This window comes from Capra hircus, chromosome 2, assembly GCF_001704415.2.
Source record: "Capra hircus breed San Clemente chromosome 2, ASM170441v1, whole genome shotgun sequence".
Taxonomy (NCBI): domain Eukaryota; kingdom Metazoa; phylum Chordata; class Mammalia; order Artiodactyla; family Bovidae; genus Capra; species Capra hircus.
Genome location: NC_030809.1, coordinates 20,637,017 through 20,657,323, shown reverse-complemented (window position 1 = coordinate 20,657,323; position 20,307 = coordinate 20,637,017). Strand labels below are relative to the sequence as shown.

The window sequence follows — 20,307 nt, the reverse complement described above, 5'->3', positions numbered from 1 at the left end:
CATATATTGGAGATAAATGTTACACAGTTCACTCTCACCTAATAAGATGATAAATCACATCTCTGGAGATTTTGTGGTGTATTTACTTAATTCTTCCGATTTCAGTATAAGAAGGAATGTTTTTAAATAGAAAGTTCTTTATATTTGCTAATTTTCCCCTCCTCTTCTGCAGGATTAAATGATTTTTAGTTAAAAGTCTTGGGAGTTAAATAGTCAAGAGGACTGTTTTCCATTTACATTCAGGTTTGGTTTAAATTATGTGAAATGAAGACAGTCGGTGCTATGAATTGAAATCATTAATGCATCAATTATTCCATGATAACCAGCTGAGAACAGGCTGCAGACTACATGAATGTTCCTTCCATTTCAACTTGGCTTCTCATTAGCTTATATGAAAGATAAAATAATTTGATTCTAATTTATCTCTCTTTAAATGGACATTGTTCCCCTCTGAATTCAAGAGGAGAGCATTTTAATTTTGCAGCTGTTTATAACACACAGGTCAAATAAATAACAAATTTTATTTCCAGCAATGTATGTCTCCTTTATGATTTATATTACCATAGTTTCTTGATTCTAAGACATACTTTTTCCCCCTGCATCTTTTTAGGGCAAAATAAGCCATGAACATAATAAAGATAACATCATAAATCTGTGGGGATAATAAGGGTTATTTAGCAAATGGTACTTGAAGAAGAGTTTAACCATTTGGAAGAAACTGTTGTTGTTCAACTTATAGTTTTAATTCAGTATACCCTAAAACAACTTTCATATAGATTATGTTTAGAAGATTTTAAAAATAGTCTAAAAAATGTCTAAGAAATTTCAGTGAGGTAAATTTTTCAGGTCTTGAGAAGAAACTTCTAAACATAAAAAATAACATAATCTCAAATGTAGGTAAAAGCAATTTTCTCTAGGTCCAAATATATTGTTAGTTAAAAGACCAAAAATATATTAGAAATATATTTGGAAAAAGAAGATCATATTTTTGTGGTAAATAGTACTAACTGCAAGAAAAAGTCCATCAATAGACTGTAAACAGAAAAAAAAAGAATGCGTGACCTAATAAATGTATGACAGAAATTCATTATTGACCAAATAATGAATGTTAAAATAATGGGCTATTTTACTTATTGAACCAAGAAGACTAAAAGATTTTCACTGTTGTTAAGAGTTTGGTGAAATGAGAGTTTACATAAACTTCTGCTGGTGCTGTATCTTGGTATAAACTTTCTGAAAAGTCATTTGGTGATATGTATTGAAAGATGCAAAATGTTTATACCCTTTAATTTAGTAATTACTTTTTTAGGAAATTGTCCAAATTAGAAATAACAGTAAATACAAAAAATGATAGATGTAAACGTATTTATTGTCATAAAGTGTTGGAAAATTGGAAACCACTTAACAACCCAATAATAGGTAAATGGTTAAATGATAATGTATATAGAATATTATATAGCCATTAAAATGCTATTTTCAGAGATTATCTTAATAGAATTGGAAGATCCTCAAGTTGAGTAGAAAGTAGAATACAATGTATTACATGTGATGTGGTTTCAATTTTTTTTTTTTTCCAAACTAAGAATAGTCACAAAAAGGGCTAAGGAAAAACAGATGACAATATTGTTAGTGTTATGGAATTTTATCATTTTTCTTTAACTGTTTTTTGGTCAGATTCTCTATAGTGAGCATGCATTATTTACGTGGAAAGACTTGAGTTATTAAAATATAAACAGCATATTTGCATGATCCTTAACTTTCTCATCCCTCCCAAGTTCCAGGAGGGCAGAGCTATCATCTGTCCTATTCTCTGCGTATCCTCAGTGTCTACAATAGTGCTTGGTACATCATAGTTACTCAGTAAAATGTACATGTGTTGAATAAAGACACTTTGAGGTGACTAGCCCTGTTAAAGATAATAGGCAAACTGTAAATTGAGTTACTGACCTTGTTCAGAAGTCTAGCGTGGAAAGAAATCAGATGTAAAACCTGAGTGCTGAGTAAGAAGGCAGCGTTCATTCAAATGGGCAAAGAGAAAATAACATTCAGGAGGCTTGAGAGGCAGCTCAACAATGGGGCTAGAATGGTGGAAGTGCCCTGGGCTCATCTCATCCTCCTGAGAGACCGCACGTTCCTTCATCAGATACTGAGATAAACAGGGACTGTGCACCGGCTACAAAGGTAGCTTTGATCACCTCTAAAACTGCAGAGATTTTAGAGGCTATATTATCTGATCACAAAGTAATGGTAAGGACTTTAAAAACTAAATATGAGGGGCGTCCCTTGTGGTCCAGTGGCTAAGACTCTGAGCTCCCAATGCAGGGGACCTGGGTTTGATACCTGGTTGGGAAACTAGATCCCACATGCTGCCACTAAGACTTGGTACAGCTAAATACATAAAAACTTAGCGGGGGAAAAAGATTGAATATGAGTAAAAGGAAAAAAAGCCAATCCTAATAATTATTCATAATCACTTGGAAATTTAAATAACTCCCTGATGAAGAGGAAATGATAAAAAAAAAAAAAAACTTTAGAAATGAATAGCTGGAGCACTCCATATCCAACCCTTAAGTTCTTTTTATAAGAAAGTTTTTTAAAAAGCTTTAAAAGGTAAATAAATGAAGTCCTCATCTTAAATGAGAAAAGGAATCAATACAAGATTAAGGAAAGATGGAATTGGTAAAAGTAAAACTTTTTTAAAGAAAAAAATAGATAACTGGAGGGCCATATCTTTAAAAAGACAAATGGGCTAACCAGTGGCAGGCTTAATTAGGAAACTTAGAAGGAAAATTTGAAACAGTAGATACGAAAAAGATGTAAGCATAGATATGAAGGAAGCTGGATCAACTTTCAAATGGATGTATGTTTTCATAAACTTTTTTTCCTGTATTAAGAGATAGCTTTTTTGATTATTAAAATTTTAGATTCATTAAACCCCAGATTTCTTTATAAAAGAAAACATTATGGAACAAATAATATGGATATGTAATTTTTTACAAGTCTCTGAGTTTCCAAGAGGTATTCCAACATCAGTATTGCATCCAACCTTGTAGAATTTATTTGATGAGATCTTACCAAGTGTCAGTTTGTGAGGACTTAAATCCTGTAACTTTGAAGGGAAGATGTCCCAGTGTAGCTGACATTGCACAGATTTTTGTTTGTTTGTTTAGAACTTCTTGTTTTAGTGGCCATGTGGGACTTTAGCTCCCCAACCAAGGATCAAACCATTCCCGCTGCTGTGGAGGCACAGGGTCTTAGCCGCTGGACCACCAGGGAAGTCCTGACATTGTGCAGATTTTGGTGAACCAGCTGATTTTACTTGGAGGGTGGCATGCATTCATTGAATGATATAAACCAAGTAACTTGAACTCTGAACAAAGGCTTGCATTGCTTCCTGTTCCTCTCCAGTGGTTTTGTGAAGTGTGATGCTCCAGCGGGTGAAAATACTTGAGGACTTGATAATGAAAGACTGTATACAGAGTCTGCCTCTCTTGCACATATTTTTATAGATGTTGAAAACGTTGTTGTCAAATGGTATTTTAAAAACTGTCAGGTGTGTGTGTTTTTCAAATGAGTTTTAAATAATTCAGTACTATGCAGGCGGTAGAAAAACGGCTTTATAAACTTGCAGTGCTCTTTTGTACTGAATATACAAGTAGAGTCTATGAATTAAAAATGAACACTAGCCATTCCATCTTTTTACTAATAACCAGTGTAGTGTTGATGGAAATTCACTATTACTGTTTTTCCTTTGTTTTTTCCCATTTCTTCATTTTCCCATTAGAAAATTGCCTTGAAGTTATTTAAGCATAGGTAGCGTGTGTGTGTGTGTGTGTGTGTGTGTGTGTGTGTGTGTGTGTTCTGTCGTGTCTGACTCTTTTGCGACCCCATGACTGTAGCCCTCCAGGCTCCTCTGTCCATGGGATTCTCCAGAGAAGAATACTGGAGTGGGTTGCATTTCCTCCTCCAGGGTCTCTTCTCCACCCAGGGATTGAACCTGTGTCTCTTGCGTCTCCTGCACTGGCAGGCGGGTTCTTCACCACTTTGTCGCCTGGGAAGCCATCATGTGTACTTATGGTGAAATAGGTTTCTAGCAGGAGCAGTGTCTGGTTTGTCTATCCTGATGGCTGACTCCCGGCAGGCTCCTTCCCCTTTCTTCCCTCTTGTGTGCTGCCGACTGAGGGCTGAGGAAAGAGTCCATGTGGAAGATAGTTCACTTTGAGTAAGTGTCGGAGTCCTCAGAGCTTGCCCATCCAGACAGTTCGTGTCTGAGTAACCTTGTGGAATAGTAAAAGTCCTCTCCTTGATTCGAGAGTCTAATTGGGAGTAAAAAAGTAAGGGTCATGGATTATTATGAGTCTTCACCACATTTCTCATTGATTTATCACTGCTCTCATATTTCTCCTGATCTCATCCAGGAAAGCTCATCCCTGGGAAAAGCTAAGTGACATGCATCATCCTGTGTACAGTTCTTCTTCCTGCCCATAAAGAATTATAGGTTTTCTGAAGGCAGAAGAATTTTCTTCATGATGGTCATTATTATGGCTCATATTTGATTTTGTTTCCCTCAGGTGTTTTGCACTAATAATAGTGGTATTAGTCATGTTCTAAAAAGATGCTTACACCTTGGAAGAAAAGCTATAACCAACCTAGACAGCATATTAAAAAGCAGAGATATTACTTGGCCAACAAAGGTCCATCTAGTCAAGGCTATAGTTTTTCCAGTAGTCATGTAAGGGTATGGATGTGAGAGTTGGACTATAAAGAAAGCTGAGCACTGAAGAATTGATCTTTTGAACTATGGTTTGGAGAAGACTCTTAAGAGTACCTTGGACAGCAAGGAGATCCAACCAGCCCATCCTAAAGGAAATCAGTCCTGAATATTCTTTGGAAGGACTGATGCTGAAGCTGAAACTCCAGTACTTTGGCCCCTGATGTGAAGAGCTGACTTTGAAAAGACCCTGATGCTGAGAAAGATTTATGGGGCGAGGAGAAGGGGATGACAGAGGAAGAGATGGTTGGATGGCATTGCCGACTCAATGGGCATGAGTTTGAGTAAACTCTGGGAGTTGGTGATGGACAGGGAGGCCTGGTGTGCTGCAGTCCATGGGATCGAAAGAGTCGGACATGACTAAGCAACTGAACTGAACTGAGTCATGTTCTGAAGTTGTCAGATCTCTAATCTGAGAACCTCAGAGTTAGGCATTAAATGGCTTTCATGGCAAAAGATTTAAGGTGTATTTGTCAGGATGGAAAAATGACCGTAAAGTCACAGTGGTTGAAAACACCTGTCTTTAAGCTCTTTCGCGTTGTAGCAGTTTTAGGGCAAATTTTAAAGATTTGCCCTGCTGCTGCTGCTAAGTCGCTTCAGTCGTGTCCAACTCTGTGCGACCCCATAGACGGCAGCCCATCAGGCTCCCCCATCCCTGGGATTCTCCAGGCGAGAACACTGGAGTGGGTTGCCATTTCCTTCTCCAAAAGATTTGCCCTAGGAAATGGTAAAAGTTCAGTTGAAATTCATAAATTCCACTTCAGTGTCTCTCTCAGTGCACCACACATGATTGCCATCAAGATTGCTATCAACTGTCTTGAGCAGACTGATTATATACTGTTTAACACACATCCTTTGTAATGGTGTTTCAGATAATACAAGACTGACTCGCTCTGAGTACAGTAGGGACCCCCTTCTTCTGAGTAAATATGTTCCGAGACCCACAGTGGATGCCTGAAATCAGGGATCATGCTGTACCCTATATGAATGTTCTTCCTCTACATACATACCTAGGATAAAGCTCAACTTATAAATTGGACACAAAGATTAATTATTGTTGTTGCTGTTGTTCAGTTGCCAAGTCACGTCCAAATCTTTGCAACTCCATGGACGGCAGCATGCCAAGCTTCCCTGTCGCTCACCATCCCCTGGAGTTTGCCCAGGTCCACATCCATTGAATCAGTGATGCCATCCAGCTGTCTCATCCTCTGTCACCCACATCCTCCTGCTTTCAGTCTTTCCCAGCGTCAAGGTCTTTCCAATAAGTTAGCTGTCCACATCAGGTGGCCAAAGTATTGGAGCTTCAGCTTCAGCATCAGTCCTTCCAATGAGTATTCAGGGTTGATTTTTTTTAGGATTGGCTGGTGTGATCTCCTTACTGTCCAGTGGAGTCTCTAGAGTCTTCTTCAACACCACAGTTCAAACGCATCCATTCTTCTGTGCTCAGCCTTCTTTATGGTCCAACATTCACATCCGTACATAACTATCAGAAAGAGTAACGGTAATAATAATAAAATAGAACAATCACAACAATATCCTGCAATAAAAGTTATGTGAATGTGGTCTCTCAAAATACCTTACTGTACAAGTTTAATATTTTTCCATCTTAATTAAATGCTTATTACACACCATGATAGCCAACTTTTGCAGTTTGAGATGTGCCAGCAAAGCTAGCATAAATTTTTTTTCCCTTCTTCTCGATTTCATTGATAGAAGATTCATTCTTATTGCAGATTTTAGCAACCTCAGCGTTTGGTTTTTTCTCCTTATTAAGTTGAAAACTTTTACCTTTTCACTTAAAGGAAACACTTTATGGCTTATCTTTGGCAGATCTGAATTGCCCTTGTACTTTGAGGCTCTTATTAAGTAAAATAAGAGTGACTTGAACACAAATCCTCCGATACCATGGCAGTTGATCTGATAACCCAGATGGCTACTCAGTATCTCCAGGCATATATGCTGGACAAAAGGATAGCTGACAGACCAAGACAGCGACAGGTTTCATCAGGCTACTCAGAGCAGCACACAAGTTAAAATTTATGAATTTTTTATTTCTAGAATTTTCCATGTAATATTTTTGGACCATGGTTGACCTTGGGTTGCTAAAACCTCAGAATGCACAATGATGGATAAGAGGACACTGTTATATTTAGCCTGGAATGACTCATGAGAGCTGTTGTTCCCTGTCCACATAGAGGTGGGCTGCGCAGCTCACGAGATGGGTGTTTCTCCTCTGCTCCATATTGTTCTAAGATCCTCTTCCGAAGTCTTCATTTTTAATGATGACTTTGACGTCTTTTGATCTATATTCCACAGAATTTTGCATGCTGGTTTCAGTTGAGTTTTCATAAGGTTCAGCTCAGAATCAGCACTTTTAAAAGAAAAAAAGATCGGATGGGGAACGGGCAGCAAAAGATCTTAGAAAACAGTAAAGAAAATTAAAACCACCTGGTGAAACAAGTCTTTTAGTAGATTTGAAGGAGGCACACATAGCTGTTTTGAAAAAGTTTGTTGAGGGGTACAAATTAGAAATCAGTAGATTAGTTCATTTGGGGGAAATGTTTTATGGGTAAAACATGATCCACTATATCGTTAGACTTGTGTTACATGAACAGTTATATGGCTTCTGGTCACACATGTGGTGTCTTATCCTCATGTTCCTCACTGAAGATTATACATCCTACTTATGCTTTCCCAGACTTAAAAAGTCTGAGCAAAAGCAAGCAGAAGGTATATCCATCAGTGAGGAAGTACTGGGTACAGATGCATTACTCAGTTCTCCTCCTTTCAACACACAATTATTGAGCATCACTCCTACTTTCTCTTAGATCTCCTTTTCATAACCCTGGCCCTTGGTTTTACTTCTCAAAAATTCAGTTCCTCGTCTGTTATGTAGGAACTGCAACAGTATGCATCTCGTGAATTTGTTGGGAGGACTAAAAAGATAAACAGAAAAAGTCCTGAAATCAGTATCAGACTCATTGGAAAAGCTCCCACCATCTCAGTGCCTCTGAGCTGTCTTCTGTGGGTACAAGAAGAATGGCGGATGAAGCTCACACAAGTCTGAGGACATCAGAGCCCCTGAGAATGACGCCTCGCTGGATAAAAGTATCCACGTATTTCAGAGAGCTCTTGAAATAGTAGGCGCTCTGTCGCTCAGTTCAGTTCAGTTCAGTTCAGTCGCTCAGTCATGTCCAACTCTGAGACCCCATGAATCGCAGCACGCCAGGCCTCCCTGTCCATCACCAACTCCCAGAGTTCACTCAGACTCACGTCCATCAAGTCCGTGATGCCATCCAGCCATCTCATCCTCTGTCATCCCCTTCTCCTCCTGCCCCCAATCCCTCCCAGCATCAGAGTCTTTTCCAATGAGTCAACTCTTTTGCATGAGGTGGCCAAAGTACTGGAGCTTCAGCTTTAGCATCATTCCTTCCAAGGAAATCCCAGGGCTGATCTCCTTCAGAATGGACTGGTTGGATCTCAGTATCCAAATCTTTGCAGCTCCCTGGACTGTAGCCTGCCAGGCTCCTCTGTCCATGGAATTTTCCAGGCGAGAATACTGGGGTGGGTTGTCATTTCCTTCTCCAGGGGGTCTTCCCACCCCAGGGATTGAACCCTCATCTCCCATGTCTCCTGCACTGACAGGCAGGTTCTTTACCACTAGTGCCATCTGAGAAGCCCTTTAGAGATAGTAAATGAGTATTGAAAAATAGTGTTTCTCAATTTTAACAAATGAGGTGAGTGGATTTTGACTCACATTTTAACACTTCCAGTATATTAAGCATTATATGGACCACTTTTGTATGTATTTTCTCTTTTATTTCTTCCAATGGTATTTTTCTTTTCCCTCACACATAACAAATTGAGCTGTATCCAATACAAGGGTATGTGGTTGATCTAGTCACAAAGTCATGTACTACTCTTATGACCCAATGGACTGTAGCCTGCCAGGCTCCTCTGTCCATGGGATTCTCCAGCCAAGAATACTGGAGTGGGTTGCCATTTCCTTCGCCAAATACAACTCACCGGGAATTCATACAGTGAGTTGAACATTTGGGTTAATATTTCTTTAGTGTGGTAGCATCCTTTCTGACACTTTCATTAGAATTTTCAAGCCTTATATGTCAGGCTTTCTCACAAGACTGCAGCAGAGATGTCTGTCAGCACTGAGGTCTCATTTGAAGGCATGACTAGGGAAGGAGCTGCTTCCATGCTTATGTAGCTTTTGAAAGAACTCAGGTCTTTGTGGGTTGTTGGACTGAGAGCTTTGCTGTCGGCTTTCAGCCAGAGGCCATCCTTAGTTCTCTGCCACTTGAATCTCTCTGTAGGTCAGCTCACCATATGGCAACTTCCTTCATCAAAGCTAGCAAGGAAGAGTCTGCTCACAAGGCAAAAATTACAGTTTTATGTCATATGATCATGGAAGCTGCATGCTTTATTCTATAGGTTAGAAGCAAGTCCCAATCCCATCCATGCTTATGAAGGAAGGGTTTATGAAGGGCATGAATACTAGGAGTCACCAAGTTCCTCTTAGAATCTGTCCACCAGAGCTTCTTTCTCAGAAAAGCTCTCTCCACCCAGTGACAGGGTTGACCAACAGCTCCTGCCTTACGTCATCATAAAACTAGTGATCCTAGAGAAAATAGAGCCACTTACCTCCTTGTCATCCATATATGTACCTGTTCTTTTACCAGTTAGGATTCTTGATGGAAAACAGAAATTGACTCTGGCATATTTGATCATGGGAAGATGTGCTGGGGGATGACAAGCATCTCCTAGAATTGTTGAGACTAATGAAGTACTGCGCTGGGGGGAGACCTGTGAGAACTGGATGGACCCTTCTGCCATTGCCACTGCCTCACTGCACTCTCAGCACTGTCTTCTCAAGATTAGGTGTGAGGTGTGTCTCACTGGCCTTGTATTGGTCCCATGTCGGCACTCCAGCTACCAGCAGGGGAGATGAGAGGACATCTGCCCTGCTTGGGCCTCCATCAAAGGTGGGACTGTGTATCTTCAACTGTGACAGTGCTCCTGAGATGAGCCCCTGTGGATCTCATGGCTTCACTGGGATTACGTTGTCCACCCAGATGTTCGGCCTAGTATGTTGTCTTACATAAACACGTTCTATTCTAATGGGCGGTTTTCAGAACTGTGCAGCTGATGGTTCTTTGTTCAACGTCAACTATGCCTCACAGGCATACCAATAAAGTGGCTACAGGAGCAGCATGTGATGTCCATGGCATGTCTGGGTCTCTAAGTCATGGAGAAGGTTGGGCATTTGTAGAATTTTGATTCAGACCAGATTTAACCACAAATGGAATTTACCTTTTCTGAAATTATAGGTTAGCTTTATGATCCAGTTTTGTTTCCCAATCTTTCTGTTGAATTTAGAGGCTCAGGGATTACCCTAGCTCTTTACTGTCCTCAATTTTGACCATGTTTATATGACTCTCTTGAATACGTGGGTGCATTAGCTAAATTATCGTGTTTTCCAAAGAACAAAAAACTTGTAAATCTTTTGAAGTAAGTTCACATGTTTCCTTGCACATATTTTCAAAGCTATACCTACTCTCTTGCTGCCTTTCAGGATATATTAAGACCAACTTACCAAGAAGGGAAACAGATGTCACTTCTCTGGGGGTACATTGCAGGGTAAAGAGTCTTGCCAACACTCAAAATGTTTTTCTTGTTAGCCTGCCATGCCAGCTGAAATCTCATCATTAGAATTTGAATTTTGGCTTAAGATCAGTGGGCCTCAACCCCGACACATAAAATCACCTGGGGAATTAAAACCAACATAATCAACAAGTAACCCAACAAACAGCAATGTCCGGATACCACTCGAGAACAATTCTGCAGAACTTCTGCGAGTGGTGTCCAAGGAGCTGTGACTTTGAAAATCTCTTTAAGGGACTCAGTTGAGAGCTAGGATAGAGAGCCAGTGGATTAAGACTACCACCTGGTAAGAGAAGCCTACCATTGGTGTTCTGGTATGTATCAGCGCAGTGTAGAAGTCACTGCCACAGGTCACAGCCAAGACTGTTCCTTGCTGTCCTTCTCTTCCAGTGTACCCCACAATGAACTCTCATTAATTGGGGTCATCTAAGCCAGTCTCTTCTTACAGCCTCAAAGAGCCCAACTACCATAGGGCCATGAGATTTCCAGTTATGACAGTCCTTCTGAAAATACCTCTACAAGGCTGATTTGCTTCGTAACAGTAGCATATGTTAAAATCAGGCTATAAACAATCCCACTTCTCTTTCATTTCACATTTACTTTCTGGAGGTGATATGCACATAACCATTCATGTGGTATCCAGAAATACTTTCGTCTGTAGCAATAGCAGATGGCAGAGCATTTTTCCTGTGCCAAGTTGCATTTACTCTGCCGCAGCACAGTGTGGAAGTGATCATGGCCTCTTTCAAATAGTCCGACTTCCCGTGTGCGTTTCAGTTGTGGTGGGAAGTTTTCTTGCGTATCACTTCAATATGTTGTAAATTTACTTGGAATCCTTGGAATGTGTACATGGTGTAGTCACATGAAAAGTACTTTGAAAAATATTTTTGAAGCTTAATGATTAAAGGTCATCAATTCAACGAACATTTCGTAAGCCTCTGCTGTGTGCTAAGCTAGTGGTTTTCCACTAGGCTAGGTGGCGTGGTCTCCAGGAAGGCTCTTGGAAGTTTACAGGGTTGTTTTCAGGTATCATAACAATTAGTGGGGGAGCTACTGGCACTTGGTTTGTGAAGACCACAGGTACCAGCTGCCCTGCAGCCTGCAGTACTGTCCCCTTCAACAAGAATGTCCTGCACACACCACACCCCTATTCTGTTGAAAGGGCTTTTATGTAGGTGAAAAACCTGTTTATGATTATCTGAGCCTGAAACCTAATTGTGCTTTTCATGTAAACACAAAGATTTTCCTCTTTGGCATGGATTTAATAGTCAGTGACTTTTTCCAGGAAAATTGTAAATTGAATTGTAAATGTAACTTAAGAGAAGATTGTACTTTGCATTATTCAGAGTCAAAAGCCTCCTATAAAGTCATGTCACCAATGAAACCCTGCCTGCGGTGTTTGAGTCACAGAAAGCCCAACTGTCCCCACCTGCATTTGTGAATTTCTCCATGCAGATTCCATACATAGGGACAAACAAAGGGATCAATTTATGTGTCTTCTGGTGGTGGTATGACTGAACATTTTTTTACAAAATCTTACTTACGATTTTTGGCTGTGCCGGGTCTTCATTGCTTTGTGAGGGCTTTCTCTAGTTGCGGCAAGTAGGGGCTTCTCTTGTTGGGGAGCATGGGCTCTGGGGCACGGGGGCTTCAGTAGTTGCAGTGTGGACTTGGTCATTGTGGTGCATGGACTCAGTTGCCGCACGGCTTGTGGAATCTTCCCAGGCCAGGAACTGAACCAATGACCCCTGCACTGGTAGGTGGCTACTAACACTGGACCACCAGGAAAGTCCCTAAACATTTGTAATTCATAGTATTTTATTGTGTGATAAACACCAATACAGTATACTAACACATATATATGGAATTTAGGAAGATGGCAATGACGACCCTGTATGCAAGACAGGAAAAAAGACACAGATGTGTATAACGGACTTTTGGACTCAGAGGGAGAGGGAGAGGGTGGGATGATTTGGGAGAATGGGAATTCTAACATGTATACTGTCATGTAAGAATTGAATCGCCAGTCCATGTCTGACGTAGGGTGCAGCTTGCTTGGGGCTGGTGCATGGGGATGACCCAGAGAGATGTTGTGGGGAGGGAGGTGGGAGGGGGGTTCATGTTTGGGAATGCATGTAAGAATTAAAGATTTTAAAATTTAAAAAATAAAAAAACTAAAAAAAAAATAAAATAAAATTTTCTAGTGTTTACAGCTGGGGCATTGAATTGAGATTGAGTGTATGTGTTGTGTCTGTGTTTTTAAAAATGTGTGTGTAGATACGTTATTTATAAATTCCATTATAATAAAACAGAGTGAGCATTAAAGAATATTTGGGCTTGGGGGTTGTTGGGTGTGATAGGGTTCATAGCCAGGAGGATAAGCAGCGGGGCAATGGCAGACACACCTGCAGACAAAGAAAGTTCCTTAAATGCTGGAGGAACTCAGACGATACTCCAAGAGCCAAGAAGCCACCCCTGCCTTGTCCTGAGGCAGCAGTCAGGGGTGATCAGGAATGCTGTTTCACTTGGGCTCAGCTAGGCAAAGGGCACAGTGCATATTAAGCTGTGCGGAGTGGAATCATGGCCTTTGCAAATGGCTCGAGCCTGGGATGGGACAGGGCTTGAGGGCAGTGCAGAGCAGATGGAGAGATTTGGGGCAAATGAAACCTACTCAACAGTGATATGGAAGATATGGGAGAGGGAACTCTAGGAGGTATCCAGCTACATGAAGTGTCTGGTGAGGAAAAGAACACCAGCCTCACTTAGAGAATTACACTGACTCTGTAACGTCTGTGCTCCAGTTAAGTGTGTGGGTTATTCATTTATTGTGTGTGTAATTTCACTTACCTGTTGCTTTCATTTAATTTGGCACAACTTCTCATTATGTTTTGAAGGAGATTTGAATAATAGCACAGCCTCTAAAGAAACTGATTAATGCTACAAAGCTAGTGATCTTGATTTCCATCTGGAGGTCAACTTAGAAACACTAGCCTGTGCCAAATGGAGGAAAGCTTTCTTAACGATTTACCGCAACAGCAACAGCAAAAATATTTGGATTTATCTACCACATCAATGAGAGAAATGTCGTCTTTTAAATGAGAGCCTTGCCCAGTTACTGTTTTCTTTATATATTTTTAAAAAATAATGACATTCTTGCCAAGGTAGCTCAGTGGTAAAGAATCTGATTGTCAGTGCAGGAGACATAGGAAAATACAGTTTTGATCCCTGGGTCAGGAAGATACCCTGGAGGAGGAAATGGCAAACCACTCCAGTAATTTTGCCTGGGAAATTCCGTGGACAGAGAAGCTGGCTCCAGTCCATGGGGTCGCAAAGAGTCGGACATGACTGAGCCCCCAGTAACATAGTAAAAACACTCTTTTAAGAAATTGGGAACAAAGAAGGGGGGATGTTCTTTTCCCCCATATAATTGGTTGCTCTTTCTTTGTATCTCCTATTTTTAGATATGTATACGTGTATTGGGGTGTGTATAATGCATCAGAACCAGAGCTTCCCTGGTGGCTCAGACAGTAAAGATTCTGCCTGCAATGCAGGAGACCTGAGTTCGATTCCTGGGTCGAGGAGATCCCTGGAGAAGGGAGTGGCTACCCCCTCCAGTATTCTTGCCTGGAGAATCCCATAGACAGAGGAGCCTCATATGTTATATACTTAAAGATACAATGTCATGGCCCTATGTATACAGATATTCTAGGAGTCAAGTAAAGTTAAATATATGAATTTTGAGTCATTCTTCCTCTCAATTTCCAACTTGGTATCCAGATATCTAGCGAACACTCCCCTAGGTATTTCTGTTTTAACTGTCTTGCAGGCATCTCAGAGTAAACACATCAAAATGGAGCTCTTAGATTCTCCCCTCTCGCTCCCCTCTTTCTCTGGTTTTACCCATCTTAGTAGGTAGTTCTCTCATCTGTCTCATTACACAAGCTAGAAGCCTAGCTTTCTCCCTTTTCCTCACCCCCTGCACTGAATGTATCAACAAATCCTTTATCTTGGCCACCAAATAGACCTCAAGCCATTCTTTTCTCTCCACGCTTACTGCTCCCACCCTCTTCCAAGCTGCTGCCTCTCACCTGAGCTACATTAGCCTCCTTCCTGGTCTGCTGACACTGGAGAGTCTGCTCAGCAGACAGAATAGATCACTCTTAAGAATCCTCCTTTTTAAACTTCTCCAGTGGCCTCCCAATGTACTTATGAAATGACCCAAATTCCTCTGCATGGCACCTAAGGCCTATAGGACTTGACCTTTACCTGTTTTTCTAAATTCAGCTCATGCTGAAATTCATGGTTTCCATCATCTCACTGTATTCAGCCACCTCATAGCCATCTCAGTGTTTTTAAAACACCGAGTTCTTCCTTCCCTCAAAGTTCTTCCATATGTACTTTTCCCTGCCAGAGGCTCCCATCCTCGCCTCGTGCCCTGCCAGCTTCAAATCCTGTGTATGTCACTGTAAATGTCACTTAAGGAGCCATCCCAGACCGCCCTAGGGAAAGTGGCGTCACTTCCCTACACTTAACACAATTTACTGTTAGTGTGTGTTTCCCCCGCCAACTATAAACTCTGTGAGGCAGTGACTGTTTGTCTGTTTATGTAGTAGTCAGTCAGTAAGTATTTGGTGAATGAATGAATGCTACTTCCTTGAACCAGCTCGTGGGATTCTCTTGCTGCCAGGCTGAGAGACGCGGACTTGAGAGCCAAGCAATTGCTTGGTATCATCTATTATATTGGAAGCTCTTGTGTAAGAGAGGCTCTTCCAACCTTTGTCATGCTTGTTTTTGTCTAGGTCTTGTTTGTCTGGGCCTGAAGTAAATGTCAGCGGGCAGCTCCCAGCTCTGTCTTTGAGGTCGGTGCCATGTTTTATCGAACCAACATGGAGAGTAGAGATCGCATTACCTTTAAGGAGATATAATACTGGAAGGAGACTAGTTTTTCCTTCTGAGGCCACAGCAAGCTGGAGAGGGCATGAGGGAAGGTATGGTGAGAGAGACACAGATGAGGTATCTCCCACAGTGCCATTGCTAAAGAATCAGGCTGGCTGTGGTTGAACAAAGCATCACAGATAGAAAACAGATGGTTTAAGAACAGGGTATCTTGGGAAGAAGCCATCTGATGGAGATTTTCCATAGTGATGTTCATTAAAGCTGAAACATTCTTGCTACATCTTGTTTCTGTCGTGGCAGTCAGGGGCCTTTTATTAAGATCCCCAGACCTTCTGATCCACTCAGTCCCTACCTGGTAGTAGCTGCTTTTACAGGAGGAAATTCTGGAACATCCAGGACCAGAGGCCACTTCTAGCTGGCTGTCTTTAACCCTACCTTTTCATCTTACCTTGTCCAACACTGGGTCTCCACCAAGTTGCGTCCTTAATGAGGTCTTTTGCTGTTCATCCATAGTGAGATCACGTCTTAGAGTAATTCATTGCCTGCTTTCTGAACTGTGCCTGAGAGGATCACCTCTGCAACTGTGGGCAGAGTTCACCGTTTAACAGACGCCCTGTAGAGCTTGTCTTGGCTTCCGATCATAACTTTAGATTTGCTTCTTCAACAGTGCGTGTGACGGTAGGAACATTTGCATAACCACTTAGCTCAGTCTGACAAATAATTTGCCTGTTAAAGGAGTGGGGGGATCAGCTGACGCTGGCATGGTAGGAAAGAATGCTGTGTGTTGGTATTCATAATATTGTCTGCATATCATCTGTGGAACTAAAATCCACAATGGTATCTTTTCTTCAGCTTTACTGAGAGGTAATTGACCTTTGATCCACAATAGTATCTTAGTTTTGCTCCCAAATTATCTTTCCACCATCACTATTCCTTACATGTAGCAACACTGATTTGATATTTACTTTTCTTTTTTTTTTTTTGAAGTTTTTTTCTGTGAACACGTATTGAACCCCCACTCTGCTCAATACAGAAGTGCTACATCGCTGGAGGTCCACAGGATGAAAAACAATGAAGATTTTTCATAACTATAGAAAGACATGAGACCTCGGGTTGAAAAAGCAGCAGCAAATCTCAAGGAGAGAATTAAACCAGTTTACAACTGGAATGATCCATAATGCCAGTGAATCTAACATAAAGAGGAAATCTTAAACGCTGAGAGAAGAGCCAGATCACCTATAGAAAAATGACTGTCCGATGGTTAGAGCATTTCTTAGCAGCCGTAGTAGATTCAGAAATAGGACCTTCTTGAACCTATAAAGACTGGCAGAATTTTTTGCTCTCAGGCTTGAACTGAAAGAATTGCTAAACGTTGGATTTTAGAGAGAAAGAAATTGATCCCAGATGTAGGTTCCACCATGAGAGAGCCATGGGCCAACAAAGAAGTTGGACATGTTCATAAACGTAAGTGATCTAAGGGAATGGCTGCCTCTGTGTTAGGATTTGAATACAAACAAAATGTTTTTCCAATTGAGTATGTAACTGCTTAGACTTAGTGCCAGTATTCGAAATTCTTCTCTTTGTGATAAATTGTTTTCAGGCAAGGATTTTTAATCAGAGGTCCATGGATAGGACTCAGGGCATCTGTGAACTTCTTAAAATGATAACTGACATACCTTGTGAATGTGGAGTCTTTCCGCAAACAAGATTCACGGCGTTTGTCACACATTTAAAGAGATTTAGAACCTGGACAAGTTAAAGGACTACTGGATCATTGTATTGTCCCCCAGTTAAGAAGAAATTATATCAGCACTTAACTCGTTCTGACGGTGAGATCGGAGCACCTGGATTTGAATTTCAGATCTGTCAGTTACTTTGCAGAACCACTGAGACCCTGGACAGGCAATTTGCCTTCTGTCTGTAGTTCACACAGCGCACATCCTGTGTGGCCACACACAGCAGTGGTATATCTGGCTCTTGTGACCACATCTCACCATCACAGTCAATGTTTGACTATAGCTGTTAGGATTTTCTAAAGAGTCCCTCTTGAGCTATCAGAAGAAACAAAGCTTCTAAGTGATCAATTTTAGGCTATGATAATAGACTTAGTGCTGTTGTTTTGTTCAGTGAACACATGGTTTGTGTAATACGTTGTCCAAGTGTGCAGGAGTGAGCACAGGGAGGAAGTGTGTGTGCAATCATTGTCTCTCCCAGTGGAGCTTGATACTAAAGCAGCTATTCACTGGTGAGCGGTGTTACACTCCGCTTTTGGAGTGTAGTTGTAATGTAGGTCAGGTGTGTGCGTTTTGTGTGTTAAGCTTAATTCTACTCCACTCCTTCAGGAGTTGTTTACTAAGAACTAGAGTCAGGCCACTTCTCAGTGCTGCCGATGCTGTGCCAGGTGAGGTCGTGGATGCACAGTTGAGGACAGTGGCTCTGTCTCTGAGGAACTGCCGTAGATTAGGATGGAGGAGACAAGGTCACCACCAGATCCTCATGCCAACCTGAGACCTTCTCAGGCTGTTCCTAAAAGCAGGGTTTCCCCAGCCTGCCACTTGGGGTGTTAGCCGGCAGGTATAAGTAAGAGCAGAGGAGAGTGCACCTTCTAGGAGGGCTGCTGTGGAGCTCGGGGAGCCTCAGATGTCAGAAATGTTGAAACATCAGTTCAGCATGTGTCATTATGATCCTAGGAACACAGTCTGCTTCTAGAGCTGTGACATTTGACATTCCCAGCCACTAATCAGAGAGCCTAGGTGTGTCTTCTTCCCTCAAAGCCCCAGGGCCTCCTTTATCCCTGCCTCCTCCCCAGCACCCCCAGGGGCCAGAATAAAGTGTCCTAATCCTAGGACTGGACTACCCCATCCTACCAGGGAGAAGGAAGCTCCCAGCTCCACTTCCGTTTCTCCTCTGCAGGTATGTTTCCTCTCTCATGACATGGCTATCTCTTAGAAGGCGAAGGGCAGTGGTTTGTCAAACAGTTACCTACAGCATGGAGCAGGTTAACTCACCTCTTGAGACAAGCATATGATTCCTTTGTCATGGATGGCATCCTTCCCTTTTCTGTGTATAATGTTGAGACTTTCTCAGGGGTTGGTTGGTTGTGTTAGCTATGCCGTGTGCAGCAGGTGGGATCTTAGTTTCCCGACCAGGAATCAAGCCTTCACCTGCTGCATTGGAAACGCAGGGTCTTAACCATTGGACCACTGGGGAAGTCCTGAGAGGTTCTCAGTTTTGATCGAATAAGACCATAAGCTCTGAGTATTTTTTATTTTAAAAGAAAATACTTCTCTATTGCTTAAATGAAATGATAAGGACAATAAGAGTGTTGAAATGGGACTTTAGTCGAAAATGCTGAATTTAGGCAGATAATGAAATATAGTCTCTGGTCTGCCCGCCTCCCTTCCTTAGTTATCTGTAATGTGATTATAACTTAGACTTCTACAAACCCATTTAGAGAGAGAAACTATGTTGTTGTTTGGTCGCTCCGTTGTGTCTGACTCTCTGCAACCCCATGGACTGTAGCCTGCCAGGCTCCTCTGTCCATGCATTCTCCAGGCAACAGTACTGGAGTGGACTGCCATTTCTTCCTCCAGGGGATCTTGCCGACCCAGGGACAGAACCCAAGTTGCCTGCATTGGCAAGGCAGATTCTTTACTGCTGAGCCACCGGGAAGCTTAATACAAAATATACGTCTTTTTTTTTTTTTACTATATTAACTATTGTGCTCTAATTTATAAATGAGGTTTAAACTTGATTGTTTAATAGGTTGGGATTTAAAACTGAAATTTTCTCCCATGTCATGTTATAGATGTATAACTTACCATAAAGATTGGCTTAAAAAGTTTCAAAGATATTGATGTATTTTATTCTTTTCAGTTAAATTGAAGTTACTGTTTTTAAAGTTTTGATTCTGGACTCTTCTTTGCTCAAACCACCACTTTCTTTGCCATTCCTCGAACTAGTTGGAGAGTTTATTTGCCTAAAAATAGAATAAAATAAGTACAGTTCGGGTTTTTTTTTGGAAAAGCTAAAGGAAAGCACAGTTAATATTGTTCTTCCCTGAAAATGGAAAACTGACTGTCTGATCCCATGTTTTTATTATCAGGTCAAACATGCTGTTAGTTAGAGATATTTGATGAAAATAACAGCTATCCTTAAGGAATGATGTGTATGTGTGTATGTGCGTGCATACATGCACGCCCGCACATGGTATGTCTTTCAGTGTGTGTAGACGCATGCGGAGCCTTGTTTGGGCAGTAGTGTGACTGAATTGGCTATTGGGCAGGACCGTCCTGACTACACAAGGCTTCCTTTCATCTTTTTCTCTGAAGTGCTCCCTTGTCTGTTTCTTTGCTGTGAGCCAGCAACCCTCCCTGGCCCTGAGACCGTGACAGTTACTTGTGGCAGCCTCACTTGTGGCGTTAAGGGCCTCTTGCCCCTGTCCTTTGCTGCCATGGTCACAAGGGATACTGGACTTGATTCTGCATCTCGCAAGGGTGATGGCGTCAGTGGCACGGCTCAGTCCCTGCCATGGCACAGCCAGTGCTCTGAGGCCGAAGGCACAGCGACTTTAAGTTGCCTCCTGCTCTTCTTGCTGAAACCATCCTGGGACACTGGAATTATGCATTCCACACATATTTGGGTGTCTGTCCTGTGCCAGGCACCATCCTAGGTGTGCGAGATACCTCTGTGTAGACCACAAAACTCACTGTGCTCTTGGAGTTCACATCAGCTCCTTGGTAACTTTCAAAGGAAGAGGAGCCCTTCACCTGAGATGTGAAGAGTTTTTATGACGGGGTACTCTTCAGTTTAGCCGTGGGGTCACCAGTGAGCTATTGAGGGGTATGGCAGTGGGCTGTAGGGGTGGGTTTAGTAGGAGATGAGGACAGAGAGAAGAGATGGGCAGGGCCATGAGTGGGAAGGCCTTGAGCACAGGCTAAAGTGTCTGTAAGCAGAGGAGTCAG

At 41.7% G+C, this 20,307-nt stretch overlaps 1 protein-coding gene across 5 annotated transcripts in view; it reads left to right on the top strand.

Moving 5' to 3' along the window:
* Positions 1-20,307, top strand: part of RHBDD1 (rhomboid domain containing 1) — a 137,726-nt gene that overhangs the window by 42,669 nt on the left and 74,750 nt on the right. The gene's annotated exons all lie outside the window — the stretch shown is intronic.